Source organism: Podarcis muralis, chromosome 10 (genome assembly GCF_964188315.1).
Source record: "Podarcis muralis chromosome 10, rPodMur119.hap1.1, whole genome shotgun sequence".
Classification (NCBI taxonomy): domain Eukaryota; kingdom Metazoa; phylum Chordata; class Lepidosauria; order Squamata; family Lacertidae; genus Podarcis; species Podarcis muralis.
Genome location: NC_135664.1, coordinates 38876335 through 38894591, shown reverse-complemented (window position 1 = coordinate 38894591; position 18257 = coordinate 38876335). Strand labels below are relative to the sequence as shown.

At 40.4% G+C, this 18257-nt stretch overlaps 1 protein-coding gene across 2 annotated transcripts in view; it reads left to right on the top strand.

Moving 5' to 3' along the window:
* MGAT4C (MGAT4 family member C) overlaps window positions 1-18257 on the top strand; it is a 314080-nt gene that overhangs the window by 177731 nt on the left and 118092 nt on the right. The window contains exon 1 of one of the 2 annotated variants that reach the window (XM_028747288.2): window positions 6948-7100. The exons of the other annotated variant lie outside the window; for it this stretch is intronic. The gene's annotated coding sequence lies outside the window, so the exon portion shown is untranslated. Of the gene's footprint in view, window positions 1-6947; window positions 7101-18257 lie in introns of those variants that run through there. 2 annotated transcript variants of the gene reach the window in all.

Sequence of the window (18257 nt, the reverse complement as noted above, 5' to 3'; positions counted from 1 at the left end):
AGGATCAAACACTGCAGCCACGTAAATATAAAGAATGAAAGAAAATGCTAATTTCAAGAAGGCAGACTTTTAATAGTAATGACTTTTAAAAAAGATTAGATGCTTTAAAAGAAACCAAGTTAAAGGAGACTCTGCTGTGGTCTCAGTGCAGAAACCTGCTGAAAAGTGCTGATGGCAAGCAATGCTAAAGTTAAATTTCCAAGGCTACAATGATATTTGCCACCATATTCATGAGGCATTGGGCCTAATAGACGCTCATGTGAAGTGTGCGAGCAAGACCTAAGCGCAGCAGCATTCTTGCCTCCTGTGGTTCCCAGAAACTGATATTCTGAACCATGTTGCCTCTGTCTGTAGAGGCATAGAATCACCATAATGGTTAGTACTCATGAGCTGCCATATGTGTTCAATAAGCACCCAGCTTTTGCTTTGTGCCTGGGAATGCAGGGGAAAAAAAGATGTGGGCAAAGTTATCTGAGAGGTCCAAGTTTGTGGCTAGTGGGATGCATTTAATTTGCACAAACCAAGTTAGGAAAACCTGCATCCCTGACAGTTGACCATGTTGGCTAGGACTGATGGGAACTGGAGAGGGCTGCCATTGACATTCGAAGAGGCAATGTGTACATTTTCTGACTGCACATCTGATCCATTTATTTCAGTGACTTGTGGCCTCACAGCCCTGCAGCTTTAAATGATTATAACATATAAAAGAGCCTACAAATGCATCTATATGAAATCATATCCTTTTAAAGAACTTTTTTTGAAATTATCCAGTTGTTTTGTTTTTAAATGGTCAGGATGAGCATGTCAATAGAGGTGCCATCTTGTGAATGAGCAGATAAGGAGCCATGTGGTGACTCTGCTGAAGCATGATATGATTATGTTCACATTTGCACTTGACTTAGGACGCCACGAACCTTTTCATTTAATTGGTGTAAGCCAGATCCTTTTATTGTGGATTGCTTTGGTCGTTAAACTTGTATACCTGAATAAAGGGTCAGGCAAAGAAATTGTTTCAACTCCTGTGACATATCCACTCCTAAAAAACTGAGGGCATAATACACCAACACACTTCGTAGAAAACAAATTTATGCATGATTACTCAGAAGCAAGCCCTGTGTTCAGTGGGACTTGCTCCCAAGTAAGTATATTTTACATTGCAACCTAAGCCCTATTGATTTCAATGGGTTAGCTTTAAGCACTTGCTTAAGTTTCCCTTTGAAATCAAGTGCTTAATTGTGTGTGGTGTGTGTGTGTGTGTGTGTGTGTGTGTGTGTGTGTATTTTAATTGCATCATGGCCCATGTTTCCATACCATACATTGTAAACCATTTCCCGTATTTTGATACATTATTTCTTTATATGTTTTATCCAGGCAGAAGTAGTGTATTTGGCCACAGGCAAGGAATGGGGGAAGGAATCATTTGATTTTCTTATATACTATGTTACTGTGTAGACTCACATCAGCACAACCTAATCTGAAAAAAGAACAACAAAAAAACTCTTTCCCATTATACAAGTATAATAGGAATGTGCACTGTATTTTGTTTAATACAATATATCAAGTTCTTCTGATTTTTATAACGTTAAAAAAATACCCAAAAAACCTGAGATAATAGGGCTAAAAATTTTCTGAACTACTTTAAGTGTTTCTACATTTGCTTTTCACTCAAGCGGTCAATTGAAGAAAATAGCTAGCAGCTATTTCTGAATTTTAGTATGCAGTTACAGCATAGAGGAGACATAGAGCTTTGGCAGCCCATTATTTTTATTATTATTTTCATTTGTTCCCTTCAATTCAGGCAACTGAAATGCTGCTAATTCCCTTGTTGGCCATGTAAACTTGCCGTGTTGATTCCTCAGTGCATTGATTATGATCATGAGATGTCTGCTTCATTAAGCTTTGTTCCAGCCAGTTCTTTCTATAACCATCAATATTTCCATTGTGTTGGTCATAAATTGTCATTGCTGTTAATGTCAAGAAGATGTATAAGCTTGTGATTTAAAGCTGTAACTCCCCCCCCCCCAAGGCCTTTTTATTTTAGTTTTCCCTTGTGCCATGCATTGCTCACATCATTGACCAAAGGTGGCCAAAAATGGGACAAGGGATGAAGACTTACGGCAAGAAGGTTCAAGGAGGAGCCTTCCATGTTGGGGTGGCTTTCTGGTAGTCTGATAAGCTGCATGGTTTTTCTGTTTAGAGATGCATGAGAAGGGAATCTTTTCCATAGCTATATTTCTCTATTAGGATTGTCTCCAGAGACCAGGTTGGTCAGAGAACAGTACATTGACAGAAATGTTTGCAGTGCTTCTCAAAATTCAAATAGAATTATGAAATGTTTGTGGGGCAGGAAAGAGTACCTGGATTTGAGATTTGGGGGATTATTATTATTATTATTATTATTACTATTATTATTATTAGGCTTGCCATTCTCCTTGGGAGGGCTCTTTTGTAGTAGCCCTAAGCAGACCATTATTATTATTATTATTATTATTATTATTATTATTATTATTATTATGTATTTATTTATAACCTGCATTTTCCCTGATGAGATTCAAGACTGCTTACAGTTAAAGACTATTTGATGAAGGCAATTTGCATGAATGGAGGAGGTGGAGAGAGAGAGAGAGAGAGAGAGAGAACAGGAAGAACTCAGGCTGCTAAAGTTTAATTCCTGATGCCCTCTTATTCATGTTACTGCACGGCATTGAGAAGTGGTGTTAAAATCACATCCTTGAAGAAGGAAATCTCCAATATGTGTTAGGCTCACATTTCTGGCACCTGGAGTTGATCTTCATCACCCCTGCCATTTTTTCATTGCCATTGGTGTTCATAAACAAGGTTGCCAACTTCCCAAAGAAAGATCTTGCAGTTCTTTTGAGTGGCACCTGAGGGGACAGGGCCCAGAATCAGTTCAGCAGTGGAGCCATGGACACAGGTGAACAGTTTTTGTTGTGTCTGACAGCACAGGTTTGGGAAATAGGTCCAGACAGGGCTGACATAAGTATCTGGCATTATTGAGCAGTTGTCAAGGTCCCAATGGCTTGGCAGGACCTACTGCTAATACCAGCTGAGTGCTTCCTCCCCATTTTAAAGCTCCCAGCAGTAGCTGCCATGTTTATTTTCAAAAATACTCTTGAGTGATGTGATACTATGGGCACTGTGCAATTCAAATGATGGCTAGACCAAGCTGTCTGGTCCTGCATACAGAATTTGAACTGCCAAGGCCAGATAAGACCCCTAAAAGCTGAAAGTGGCCCTAGGTCTAGGGACGGAACCTAACAACTTTGGCGCATCTAGGGGCAGAGCTCAGGTTATTCACCTAAGGAATTGTGGTGTGCTTTTTTAAAAAGATTTTTTTCTGGCAAGCAGCTGAAAGCAACGTGAAACCAAATGGTCAATAGGGTTTTTTGTTTGTTTGTTTTGTTGGGGGGCGGGAGGCAGGAGAGGACAGATGATTGGCCATCCTGTGCACGTGCCCAATTACCTCTTTCAAATTCCTCTCCTGGCATGCTGGTCTTAATGAAAGCAGTGGGCCAAATGGTCTTAATCTGGTTTGTGTCTCTTGCACAGGAGTAGACAAGTAAGTTCACTCTGTCAAATATCCATGCAGATGTTTTTAGGGCAAATGCTTAAAATAATCTATGCACTTTCAAAAATGTATGGGAACGGAATATAAATATAAACCATTTAGGAGGTGGCCCAAAGGCTTTCTGTCTTTCTATGTTTTTTTCCTATTTAAAATAATTTTCTAGCTGCTTGGAGCAGCTGTTTGGGTGCAGCCATCATTATAGCCATACAATTTATCATTATGCATTTTATTTATTATGATGTATATATCCCCATTTTTATCCTCAAAACAACTCTGTGAGTTACGTCAGGCTGAGAGAAAGGAGTCACCAAGTGGGATTTATGGCCAAATGGGCATTTGAACCCAGGACATGGTGGTCCATCACAACAATCAGAACATACATTAAAGGGATATATATATGAATATTCATATATGTGTGTGTGAAATGTAAGTAGGAGTAGGGATATCAGCAAATTCCAAGAAAACAGAAGTGGAAATTGCCACTGTTTGTATATTTGTCCCATGGTTTGGAATGGAAATCAATCTAGCAGAAATACAATTGGTATTTACTGCCTTGTTGCTTTCATTCCGCAAATGTTATGCAATTGATTATGTCCCCATTCTCTATTGTGTTTTCTTTGCATTAAAATGAATGGAGAATTGTGTATTGACAACATAACTTACCCAATTCATGTAACTTTCATAATTTTGCCACATCAGACCCTGAGACAAATAATGGGCTGACTGAGTTAGGATGTTGCCCAGTGGGAGAGAATTGCAGAGGACCCAGAAGATGTCTCCAGTGGGCTAGAGAGGTCACTGCCTGATCCAGGGGTATCTGATGCTGAGGATTCTGGGTGGGTGCCCTCCACTCCATCTGCTCTCACACCTTGCCAGTCTCAATGACATGAGCCACCAGCCCCTCCTTCCCTCTCCAAAGCTGCCAGTCAGTCTCAGATGTTTCCATTGGGCCTCTTTCTCCACCCACTCTGCCTAGAGAGGTGTGGGACACTGGGCCTAGCCCTGCCTCTTCAGAGGGGGTACTGCATCTCCATCCTCCACCTCTTAAGAGACAGAGATGTCTTCTCAGTTACCTGGGTCAACAGAGAGGCATGGACAGAAGGATCAGGTTCAGGTCCGGCCTACAATGTGGAGTATTAGATTGCTTGCTAAGGAACAGAAACATTTGCCGTGTTAAGCTGTGCCTGCCCCATTCCTTTATAACAGGATTGCAGGAGATGTGTCCTAGCTTTGAGTAGTCATATCACCTGCTGTGTCTTTGTTTATCCATGCCTTGAGTAGAGAAGTGTATTGCCTGCTGAGCTTTTGAACTGTGTTTTTGCATATGTATTGCAGTGACTTGAGCATAAAAGCATTTGGGAAGAGTCTTCCATTCAGTTCCAGTTCTTCCTTTAGTGGGAACCAGGATATAATGTAGTTTTTGGTGGGAGTTGATCTGCAGGGGAATGGAAACAACATTGAATATGATGAATACAGGATAGAATGGAAATTTTTGCCTTCTTACATTTGTAAGTAGTAGCAAATCATGCTTGGGAAGGTTCGTAGTCATGTGATATAATCCATATATCTCTGTCCTGATCCAAGCATGATCCATTAGATGGGGGGGGGGGGATTCGCTCCTAATTGTGGAGTGACCTGAATACTCACCCAACCTTAGGGAAGACTAGCTATTCAAAGGAGAAAACACATTGCCTTGTATAGAAGTCTTACAAACAGGAAATGTTAAACCTCCTTTCATTAAGGGTTAGGATCAGGGTTAGGAATTTAGAAGGTGTTGCTGAGTGACTTAAACCACACAGTCAGATTTCTATCAGAGTGCCTCTCTGCTTGATCTTGGCTATTTATAGCATTAAATTTTCAGAGGAATATAATTTATACATGTTATATGCCTAAGCAGATTTTACTTCATAAATAATTCTTCTATTCATGACTCATATCTCCTTAGCAATTATTGGGCCTTACCTTTACCATTAATCATGAAAAAAACTAAAGTTGACATTCCCATTGTCCAAATTCATTTTTCTGATCTGTAATTCAGTCTTATGTCACTTTGCATGGCAATGGATCTTCTCCACCCCCTCTATACATTTCCATCTGAACTCCTATGTTTTGAGGCAGAAATAAATGAGCAGAGGTTTTCACTTTGGCCTAAAGTACATTTTGACTAATAGGCCAGTGTCTGGATCTCCACACAGAGCTGCTGTTTATTAAGTCCCCAGAATTTAATCTCCCAAGTCTTTACAACTTTGTGAAAGGACCACAAGGCAAAGGCAGAGTAGTTTATCAAGTTAATTCCCAAACTCCTATAATATTTTCCACCTTTGCTGTGTTCAGCTCAAGGTTTTTCTTCCCAGAGAATAAGGATAGTTGTAAGCTTTTGAAAAAGAAACTCTGAATTCAAAAATAGATTGGAGTGTTGTATGTTTTATTCAACACAGGCTTTATTCCATTCAGATAAATGTAATGGGGGAGACCTTGGCAACAGAAGGAAAATATTTAAGTGTGTGTGTGTTTTTGTAGCTTAATAACTTTTTAAAGTATTGCAATGATTATGTCAAATGTAGTTGAAAATTGCATTTTTGAGAGTTTTTAGAGAGAAATACAAATCATTTATAATTGGCTTTAAAATCACATTTTTGTCTGATTGCCAGTATTATAACATATTTAGCTCCTCTGTATAAATTATCATAATCAAAGCATTATCTTGCATTCCTATTTGACTACAGAATGCCCAAATTTCTACTTCCTATTTAGAGATCAGTATATATGTATTATTTGGGCACACAATGTATCTTTTAAAACTTTAAAATCAATGTAACTCCAAAGCTTGCTTCAACAAAGTAAAACATCACAAAATAAACACCCTCCCCCTTTTTTCAAGCGTATATCTATCAGAAAGCCTGGGCACAATAGGAGACAATGTAAGCCCATTATGGTTGAATCCTCCAGATGCTGTATTCATTAACCTTTCCTTTAATATCCTTTCTGTACAATATTTTGATTATTACTGCCATTTAGTAAACAGATTATGAAAATGCAGTTCCCTAGGGCTCTAATTTAATAATTTAGGCAAATTAGTTTGGGTATATAGATATAGATATATATATATTATTTTTTACACATTCTCCTTCCCATTTTTAATCAATGTGCACCTGCCAGCTACTCTGTCTCTCCCAGAATGGGAGATTGCTGCCTATCCCTCTCCCAAGGAACAGAGATCCACACTGAAATGTGCATCTGACAGTTTAGGGTTAAGATATGATTCCAGGTAACAGAAGCCAATGAGAGTACACCCAGTTGATGTTTGTGACATCATCCCCCAGTCAGAGTACATAGAACAGCTGAGGTAGCTTTCAGCTTCAGTACTAGTGCCATTATGATGGATGTTTACATCTCTTCATGAGAGCCAATTATTTTGCTTTTGTGTGAGGCCCAAGAATCACTCATGCTGCCTGCATGCACAAAGCCTGTTGGATGTAGCTGAACGAATTGCTTTCTCTCTACTCCTGTGGTAAGAGAGTCTTTTGTTTTACTTCCTCTTTCTTCAGAAAAAGAGATGATGGATCAAACCTGTACGGGGAAGGGAACCGTATTTAGAATCCAGGGGGTTGTGCTGTTTTAATATGTAAGCTGCAGCCTTTGTTATGTAAAGAAGGGTGTTATTTAAAGGGGGAGAAAAGCACGTGTGTGGTGTGTGTATTTGTGTGTGTCTTATCTGGCTGACTGGCTGGAATTCTACTTTACGATATAAAATTGCAATGCCAGCCTGTGGGTGTTTGAAGATTTAGCACTGGATTGACGAAGCTGTAACCCTGATCAATAATTTACCGTACTTCTCTCCTTTTTATGTATAGACGTTTAGCATTTAGGGGAAGGGGGAAGAGGCATAAAAAAAAGGTTTTGCTACTATCCACTTGTGCAGGAAGACAGAGAATTTGAGATCAGATCAAACTTTTAAAATGCTCCAGAATAGTTTTGTGCTGGTGTATACTTCTGCATTAGCAGCACAGGCTAATATTTAGATTATCCTGATTCCAAGATTAAGTTGTATGCACTTATTTTCATTTGTTGTGGAATAAGGAAATGAGAAACACACAGATTGTACAACTTGATGTCAGCAATAAAATATTGATCTACTCTCTCTCTGTGTATGTGTGTGTGTGTGTTTGCACGTGCTCTCTCTCTCTCAGATAATTACTTTTTTTTGGTCTAGTATAAAAATGTATAATTGTGCCCATCTTGGGCAGAGTAGAGCTGCTGTTCAGCTCTGTGGCTGTTCTCTGTGGGGTCCTGCTTATACGCCTTCCCTCTTTTGCAAGATAGTAAGCACATGTAAAGCTCCGGAACTGATGTGGATTTAGGAGATTAGCGGTGACACTGACTCTGACAAATCAGATACAATAATGGTTTAATTGACTGAGGGAGTTGAAGGGCTACTGTATGAACAATCCAATAACCAGTTTAAGTGGTCAAATAATGTGCATAATGAGAAGAACTAAATAACAGGTTGAGGTTAATATAAAAGCTGATGACAGTTATTTAGATGGGAATGATTGGAATCCACTGACTATTTACCACTTAACATATGTCTTTATTGTTTCTAATTTCAATAATATCTGATAGCATGCACTCATAAAACTCATTCTTATTGTACTATTTGTAATTTCATCACCTGCCTTCATGTCTCAGATTTGTGTTAAAGTATCAGTAATATAGGAGATGTACTGACTTTCAGCTCAGGAGTTTATTAAAAGATAGTATGGGTTTCTTGCCTATCCTGTACTTGCTTACATTTTTTTCTTTTTCTATCTCAGAAGTGCTTTAACAGTAACTCTGATTACTTACCACTTCTGATCTAGCTCTTTTGGTGCATACATGCCCAAACAATGCCATGTGTGAATGAAATAGTAAGTGAATGAAATTGTAGATAGTCTTAGATTAGGACAAAAACTTCAGTGACTGAACAACTTTTCCCATTCTTTATATAGCAAAAACAATCAAAGGCACTTATGGATGACTATTTAAACACAGAAGACTCTGAAAATGGGAATGCAGATTGAATTTAGGTGTGCAGTGATTGATTCTTCATATTCCCAAATCTCAGGTTTTCTGTGTGGGTGGTTACTCCCTTCATCTCTCTCTCTCTCTCTCTCTCTCTCTCTCTCTCACACACACACACACCCACACCCACCCACACACACACCCACCCACCCACACACACACCTTGGAAGATGGCAAGCAATAGTGTAATCCTCATTTGCTTTAAATGGGCATGGGTTCATGGAGACAACCATTGCACATCCAAACTTAGTCCCTATAGATGGATCTTTTATTGTCAAGCTAAACTAATAATTTCTGCCAACTACAAATGTATATTTTTGTATTCTTCCACACATGCATATTTATAATACCAATTCTGTATTGGTAAGAACTCAATTGTTTAGTGTTTAGTGCCTACATTTTGGAACTCCTATACTATTGAGATCCAGCAGGTGCCTTCACTGTGCTCTTTTTGATGCCTGCTAAAAAACAGTCCTGTTTAGATAAGCCAAATACTTAGAAAATTGAGGTGATTTTAATCTGTTTCAGTATTTTAACTTGTGTACGTTTTAAAGATTTTTTTATATTATTGTTTTATCTTTTGTAAACCACTTTGAGATTTTTGAACAATCAAGCGGTGTATAAATTTTATGAGATGAATAAATAGAGAACAAACATTTTACTATTCATTGGAGGTTTTAAAATGGGTTAGATGGCCATCCATCAGGGGTTATTTAGCTGTGATTTCTGCACAGCAGAGGGTTGGACTAGATGACCCTTGGGGTAACTTCCAATGTACAATCATTTGAATCTATAATTCTTCAACCCCAAGGGTTTCTGAGAGTGGTGAACAGTTAAAAGAAAACCACACAATTAAAACAGCTAGTCATTAATATATTAAAACTTTAAAACATTGTGTAGTTCTTCAGACTGGGAGAAATTAAACTTGTTGCCAACCCACTCCAAAAACATGTGTGATATCACTTCTTTCAAATTCCTCCTCAAAATCCACCTTTTCCACATCTTTTCCACAGATGTTGTTCTATTATTATTTAATTCATATACTATCCTTCATCTGAAGACCATAGGGAAGCTTACAATCTAAAAACAAGATACATAAACAAAACAGGGCCCACTGAAAAGGATCTAGATGAAAATTGATTTCCTCCAAGAACTCCTGAATCTGGTCCACTACCACCCATTCAAGAACCTTGCCCAAGAAGAGGAGCGTGACAACTGGCCATTAATGACTTAGATGTTCAAATCCAGGGAGGGTTTCTTGAGGAATGGGTTTACCACTGCCGCCTTCAAGCAAGCAGGGACCACCCCCTCTCACAAGGAGGCATTAATCACCTTCCTGGTCTAGCCAGCTGTCCCCTCCTTGCTAGTTTTTATCAGTCAAGGTGGACAAAGGTCCAGAACACAAGTGGTCACCTTGACTGATCAAAGCACCTTGTCCACACCCTCAATCCAGGTACTCCTAGGCCCATTGCTGTCACTTGAGGCTCAGGTGGCCTCAGTGATGTGAAGTGCCCTCCATCAGCTTTGGCTTGTGATGATATGGAAATGGGATTTTTCACTGGTGTCACCAGTGTTAAGGAACACACTCCCTGCTGAAATACCAAAGGCCCCATCTGTATTGGCATTCCACCTGCGTTTGAAGACATACCTGTTTACACATTCATTCCCTTGATCTTTTGACCCAAGTCTCCCATTTTAATTGCTGTGCTGTTTTATTTTGATTGTTTTATTGCTTATATTAAACATGGACACTTATATTTTAATGTTATAATGGGATTATTGTATTGTGTATTTTAATGGCGGCATATTTTTAATTATTTTGCATTTTATCAGTGTACTGCAATTGATATTTATGTTTAAAAACTGTTTAGAAGCCATCTGAGTATTAAGTGATATGTCCTGTTCCATGCCCAATAAGCACGGGACACCTTTGTCCAGTGGCTCTGTGGCCCATAGATTACAACAAAGTACTGGGCAAGGGTTTGTCCAGTATCTCCTCTGTGTGATGGGCTCATGGGAAAAAGCTGTCCCATGAGTCCTTGGGAAAAGGACTTGGGGAGTCCTATAGGGGAAAGCCTATATAAGGCTGCTTCCCCTAGAACTCAGAGCCATTTTGCTTTGAGAGCTTCCCGCCCACCCACCCTTAAGTTACAGCATTCACTGAGCAATTTTGGGTTGCTGGTTGACAGGGCCTAAAAGGAATCTTTTTCTCTTAACCTGATTGGCACTTGGTTGGGGTTTTTTTTTTCTGCTTTTCCCTCAGTGAAATTATGGCTTTCCTTTGTTAGGAGGAAGAACGTTGTTTGTATGAGGGTGGAAATGGCACTGGGCAGGATAAACATAGTATAGGGGGGCTCCCATAAGGGACTTGAGGGGAAAATTGACTACGACAAACCCAAGCGTGGGTTTGGTATCTGCCTGGTTGGAATCTGCACCCTGGTCCCCCAGTGAGAACTTGCTTAGCTTGCATCAACAGCAAGGTTCAACACTGACCGACTGCCATCGTACAGGTTTGGAGCGATCCAAACCCAGCAGATCCATTCCATCAACATGGAGCTCATGGAATGATGAACTGATCCTGGGACCCACTGCCATGCCAACCCTTGCCTGCCTGCTGTTGTCAAGAAAGAATTGGCCTGATTTTACCCCATCACCGTTGTGCAAGCTGGTTATTTTGCTGCTCTCATGGGTCACATAATGTACCTGCCTGGGTAAATAAAGTCATAATCGTTCCATGATGCCCACACATCTGTTTCTAAATCTGCAACTCTAAGTAAACTTGCTAGTGAGTAAACCCCCTTGAACTTAATGGGGATCAACTTCCAAGGTAGCATGCTTTGGACCATGCTGTCAGTGTACTAGTCTTTTAAGTCGTGTGTTGCCCAATCCTATTGGGATTTATATCCCAGTTGGTTATTCAAATTGAGACTGCAGTCCTGTTTACACTTATCAGGAGTAAGTCTCACTGATTATTATCTGAGTAAATATGCATAGAACCAGGCTGTAGCTTTTACAAGTAGAAACTGCATGTCTTAAAATATCAGGCACACCTTAAACCCCTTTGCAAACCTCGAATTTCATATTTTATGATATCCATGTGAAACAGGGTGCCGTGAGAAGGCTGAAGGATATTGACTCACTAAGGCCACTTAGAAAGTTGAGTCCATCTTTTATGAGGCTTTTACTATAGTTGCTACTTGTATCTCTCCACAGAGTGAGATGTGCTTGTAACCACCACCCCTTCCTGTATACTTACAATTCTGAACAGGTGTCATAAACTACAGAAGAAATGTGCAAAATATTTTAGATGTTCCACCTAATGCTAGCAGACAGGAGATGATCAATGGTATTTTTTCCCTTCTGTTCTCATCCTGTAGATAAATAATTCCCTGAAAAGTGGAAATGAATAAAATAACACAGTCAAAGCTTTGGCATCTGTCCTGCTCTGTTTCCACGGAATCCATGAAGAGCCACGGTTGTCTTATTGTAAAATCCTATGCTGGCATTTAATGACAAAAGGGCCATGACCAGGTACACCATCAAAGGTGTGTTGTGCTTCTCTAGCATTGATGGATTTCCTTCTCACATTCATAGAACTCTTGGGAACCAGAATGTTGGCGGATTTCACACCTATGGTAAGTGCAGGCAGGATCAGGATGCGGAGGGCAAACAAAAGAGTGAAATGTTAGGAGGAGCAGGAAATGCTAAGGACCATAGGAGCCAACTCCTAGGGACCAAGTCACTTCGCCCCCCACAATACAACATTTCAGGGGGCCAGCCCCCCCCCCTCAGTTGATGGACATTACCATTCTAACGATGTGTGCATTCCACTTCTTGTAATTGATTATGCAAGGCAGGGCTCACCTGGTGCCCACACTATTTTGTTCAACTTGGCATCCCTGCTAAGAACCAATGTCTGAGAATACAGAACAACTAAAACACTCCAAATAAGAGTCACTGCCAGTTCTGTGCTTTTAAATCCTTGGAATTTTTCTGCCTCATTCTTAGGGCACAGGAGGATTTCTAAAATGTTGGTGGTTGGTGGGTTTTGAGCAAGCACAATGAGGTGGCTGTGTGGTGTGTAGCCTCCTTGTTTGTCTGTGTTTTCAGAGCAGGGGGGGAAATGCTCAACTGGAGGAATTCCATTGTGATGTTTTTATCTGGACTCTAATTGAAGTCCACATGGGAAGGCTGCAGATTGTGGACCACTGAGATGAGATAATTTGTAGAGAGAATGGACTCTCACAAACACTCCCTCACAAACAAAGTAAGTGCAACCAATATCCTTCACGTGACCCTTCAGGATTTCACCATTTCCCCACCTCTCCCCAAATGATGATTTTCAAATGCAAATAATTTTCCTCATTAATTGATGGAAAATAGTAATGGAGCAGGGAAACCCTGGAGAATCTTTTGGCAGGGCACTGATCAATACACAATTAACTTATAAATACAACCAAATACACCTTGTGAAAGGTAATTGTTTATGGAGTGTGTGTGTGTGTGTGGTGTTTTTACCCTGTCCCTCTTGCATCAGTGGTAGCTTCTATTGCAATGCAAACAGCAACAACAGTGGTAGCTTCAATTGAAATGCAAATTGCAGCAGATGATGATGGTCATTGGAACCACAGTAAGGGAGGAAAGGGTTAAAAAATATCTGCACCTGCACATGGCCTGGGTACTGATGGATGTTGTGAAAGGCCAAACTATACAATGGATCCCCAATGGCTGTTGCATTGGAATTGATGGTGCATATATTTTATACTTGGCTATGCTGGTATACCACAGAAAAATACTATTGGGACCGATTGCCAACTTGCATCATCATCCTAGCATGATTTGGGAATAATTGCTATTTTTTTATAATGGTGGTTCTGCATAGGTGGTTATAGGAAGGGTAGAAGTTAAACCCCTTTCTATTGCCCATGACAGATTAGTGCCCCAACTCCTTGCAGCAAAAATAATAAGGTGCAAGGATCTCTACATGTCCTAACATGGAAGAAAATGTTGGCAAAGTGGGTTACTAGATGGTAGGATGAATTTAAAAGATGGATTAATATTTTCAAAGTTTGAAAACATTGGCACACTCAGTTAAACTCATAGAAAAATGACAGCAAACAACTCCAAAATATTGGTCCACAGAGAGGATTCAAAGGACCTATCTATCTCTCATTGTGTCCTTCAGCCACATAACATACGAGTCATTTATGATAAACAATAATGGTTATCACTATGTGGTGGAAGAAGTTATATCTTTTAGACTTGGCAGATTCTGGTAAACTTGCAAAGGAGCCCCTCCTCTCCACATTTTCATGATTTTTGAAGATCGGTCAATCAGAACACTTGAGCTTGGCTCTTTTATAGACTTGGCTGCTATTAGAATATTGTTTTATGGACTTTAATTGCTTTGTTGTATTTTGACATTGTGTTTTCAGCTGCCCTGGAAATTTATTTTGAAGGGCAGGGTGTAAACGTTTCCCATGAAGAATAAATCAATATTAAAAGAAATATGTTTGATTTCTGAGTCTTACCTGTCATCTATATGTAGACTGAAAGCCTATTGAATTTTCTGTCAGGGTTTTCGGAAGCAAACTGAGAAAATGCTTAGCATGAAGATGTCATCATTTAACAAATCAAATTCTGCAATGTAACTCCTAAATTAATGATTCCTCTCACTATTTACTGTGTATGACTCATGTAAAATAATTGTATCATGAGTTCTTTCGTGACCTCCTTTCTGAAAGCATCAAGAGCCTTTGAGATTCATGAAGTAGGTTTCACAGTAGATGTTATGAATAAATTGTGTAAATAATTATTTGTTTGAAAATATGCTGATAAAACTCTCTATCTACTAGAGAAGATTATCCATTAACTAAAGGAATTGGTGATAATCATAGCTTTTGATATTCTTATAGCTGTTTGGAATCATTAGGCTGAGGTTGGCAAGTTTTCTTGGATTCACAATATAAGGTATAATATCTGCCTCTGCAGCATCTCTTAGCTTCCTTTCAGAATATATATATATATATATATATATATATACACACACACATATATATGGGACGCAGGTGGCGCTGTGGGTAAAACCTCAGCGCCTAGGACTTGCCGATTGCATGGTCGGCGGTTCGAATCCCCGCAGCGGGGTGCGCTCCCGTCGTTTGGTCCCAGCACCTGCCAACCTAGCAGTTCAAAAGCACCTCTGGGTGCATGTAGATAAATAGGGACCGCTTACCAGCGGGAAGGTAAACGGCGTTCCGTGTGCTGCGCTGGCTCGCCAGATGCAGCTTTGTCACGCTGGCCACGTGACCCGGAAGTGTCTGCGGACAGCGCTGGCTCCCGGCCTATAGAGTGAGATGAGCGCACAACCCTAGAGTCTGGCAAGACTGGCCCGAACGGGCAGGGGTACCTTTACCTTTATATATATATATATATATATATATATATATATATATATATATATATATATATATATATATAAAATTATAGGCAGCAATCCCAATCGCATATACCACAAGAAAAGATAATAGGAACTAATTACTTCCAACAATACACTGCTTACTGGGGGAACCCTCACAAATAAATAGGATTTCTTACTTCTGAATAGACATGGCTAGGATTGTGCTATGGATGTGTTTTATTGGTAATTTTACTATTCTTTAACTCTCAAGAGGTCTATCTACTTAAAAACGTTTGCGTTCCAAAGAGAGGTGGAGGTTGCATTCATATACGGGGTTTATTCTGTTCATTTTACTGATTATAAGATTGGAGCTTCTGTCCCCTTTTCTAACATTCCTTTCACACTGCAGTACCATGTTGTGCTTAATTTCATTCACACTAGTAGGTCCTGCAGTGTGACATGAAAGTTAGAAATCGGGATAGCAGCGCTGCCCTTACAATAATCCCCCCTGCTCAACAGCAGAGAAGAGCTATTTGCAGAGCATCCCCAGCAAGATGGTAGGGCAGGGAGAAGCTCCTGGAAGGTGAATCTCCATACCCTGCAGGTTTGAACAGGAGTGATGCAAAGGATGACTAGGTCAGAGTGCTTGTTCACTTTGAGGCTGACTGTCTTTTTCAGCGGTCATTTTCTTTTGGCACAAGTCTGACAGCAACAGTGAGCTAGAGAAAAAGGCATATGGACACTTGGACCCTGTGGCCAGGTCTAAGCAAAACTCCCATGGTTTTCCAGGTTTCCAGGAAAGCAAAAGGATTATTTCCAGAATCAAAAACATAGAATCATAGAATCATAGAGTTGGAATAGACCACAAGGGCCATCGAGTCCAACCCCCTGCCAAGCAGGAAACACCATCAGAGCACTCCTGACATATGGTTGTCAAGCCTCTGCTTAAAGACCTCCAAAGAAGGAGACTCCACCACACTCCTTGGCAGCAAATTCCACTGTCGAACAGCTCTTACTGTCAGGAAGTTCTTCCTAATGTTTAGGTGGAATCTTCTTTCTTGTAGTTTGGATCCATTGCTCCGTGTCCGCTTCTCTGGAGCAGCAGAAAACAACCTTTCTCCCTCCTCTATATGACATCCTTTTATATATTTGAACATGGCTATCATATCACCCCTTAACCTCCTCTTCTCCAGGCTAAACATGCCCAGCTCCCTTAGCCGTTCCTCATAAGGCATCGTTTCCAGGCCTTTGACCATTTTGGTTGCCCTTCCTCTGGACACGTTCCAGTTTGTCAGTGTCCTTCTTGAACTGTGGTGCCCAGAACTGGACACAGTACTCCAGGTGAGGTCTGACCAGAGCAGAATACAGTGACATGGAAATGTGTGCTAAACTTGCACTATATTCCATTAAATTTCTGGAAGTGTTTTGTTTTTTTTAAAAAAAAGTTAATAGAAAGATCTAATATAATGCACAAATTAACTGTTAGGGAACTGTTGGGAAAACAGAATGTCTGTGTGAATGCAGCCTGACATAGAGACAGAAAATTAAGACTGGAGGAATACAGTTTTGGATTAATGAAAGACTGGATGAATAAAATTTAAAAGAGAAATTTAAAAGAATTTAATTTAAAATTTAAAAGAATTTAAAATCGGCAGAATATTTCCTTTTGTCACTTGCCGTGTGGTTTTAATCTGTTGGCAATGCTTTATAATGGAAGTTACGATGAAGATTATCATATATATTTGGGTGGGTGTGTGGGTATGGGTGTGTGCACACCCCATGAATGTGACTGGCCCTACCATTAGGCAGGGTGAGGTAGACACCTTGGGCCAAAGACGATGAGCAGTGGGCAGTAGTGACAAGGAGACTGTGTTCTATTTGGCCTGCTCTGTGACCCCAAAGAGACCTTGCTATCTTCAAGTGTGGTGCAGGATACTATTCAGTCACCAGCAATGCTGTAAAATTCAGCTACCAGTTGGATTGGTTAACTGCATGGATAGATTACATGCTTAGAAAACACATCTTCTCATTTATCTCAAGTAGCAAAATGCATTAAGCTGGCTCTCCCTATGGGGGGGGGGAGCCAAGTTGGAGGGGAAGGGAAATCCTTCAATTTTGGCTGAGAAAAAAGGCACACTGGGCCCTTCCAATGTCAGCTCAGATGCACTGCCCCAAAACGTCAGACACAAAGCCACGAGCAGCATGCAGCCAGAAGCCTCCCGACACATAGGTCTGGGCACTGTGCTGCTATACAGCTGCTGGTCCACTACAAAGAGGTCCCAGAATGCACCAAAGGGATGGCAGAACTCAGTATATATACAGGGGGGGGGGGAACCCTGTATGTATAGAGGAGGGGAAAGCAGAGGTGCTGTCATTTTAAGGACAATAGGTAAAGGTACCTCTGACCATTAGGTCCAGTCGTGACCGACTATGGGGTTGCAGCGCTCATCTCGCTTTATTGGCCAAGGGAGCCGGCGTACAGCTTCCGGGTCATGTGGCCAGCATGACTAAGCCACTTCTGGCGAACCAGAGCAGCGCACGGAAACGCCATTTACCTTCCTGCTGGGGCGGTACCTATTTATCTACTTGCACTTCGACGTGCTTTCGAACTGCTAGGTGGGCAGGAGCAACGGGAGCTCACTCCGTCACAGGGATTCGAACCGCTGACCTTCTGATCGGCAAGTCCTAGGCTCTGTTGTTTAACCCACAGCACCACCCACGTCCCTTTTAAGGACTATAAATAGGTTTAATTAACATTTATCTTAACAGATGCACCAATTATGATAATTTCAATGCTACTTTTTTATAACAGATTTTCCCCCATACAGTATATGCATGCTGTTTTCTTTCATGGTATGCTTCTACAGCTCAGAAATAGCACAATAATAATAAATATTTTGTGGCAACTACAGCCGTGCATTCTTTCCTGGATGCTTTACCTGCCATTATTTTGACCTACTGAAAACAGAAGCACAGGGCTTGGAGATGATATTTAATGAAAGGGGAAATATATATATTTTTTTAAAAAAAAATCTTATGCTGACAGCACCTTAACCTTTCATGAGAAATGTGTCTGTCACTGTGACAAGAGTGAATAATATGAATTGTTATGTGTCTTAATTGTGTGTGTGTATGTGTGTATTTATAGGCATGGGTAATATGCAATCCTATACATGCCTGAGCTCTATGTGACTCGCTTCCAGTACAGAT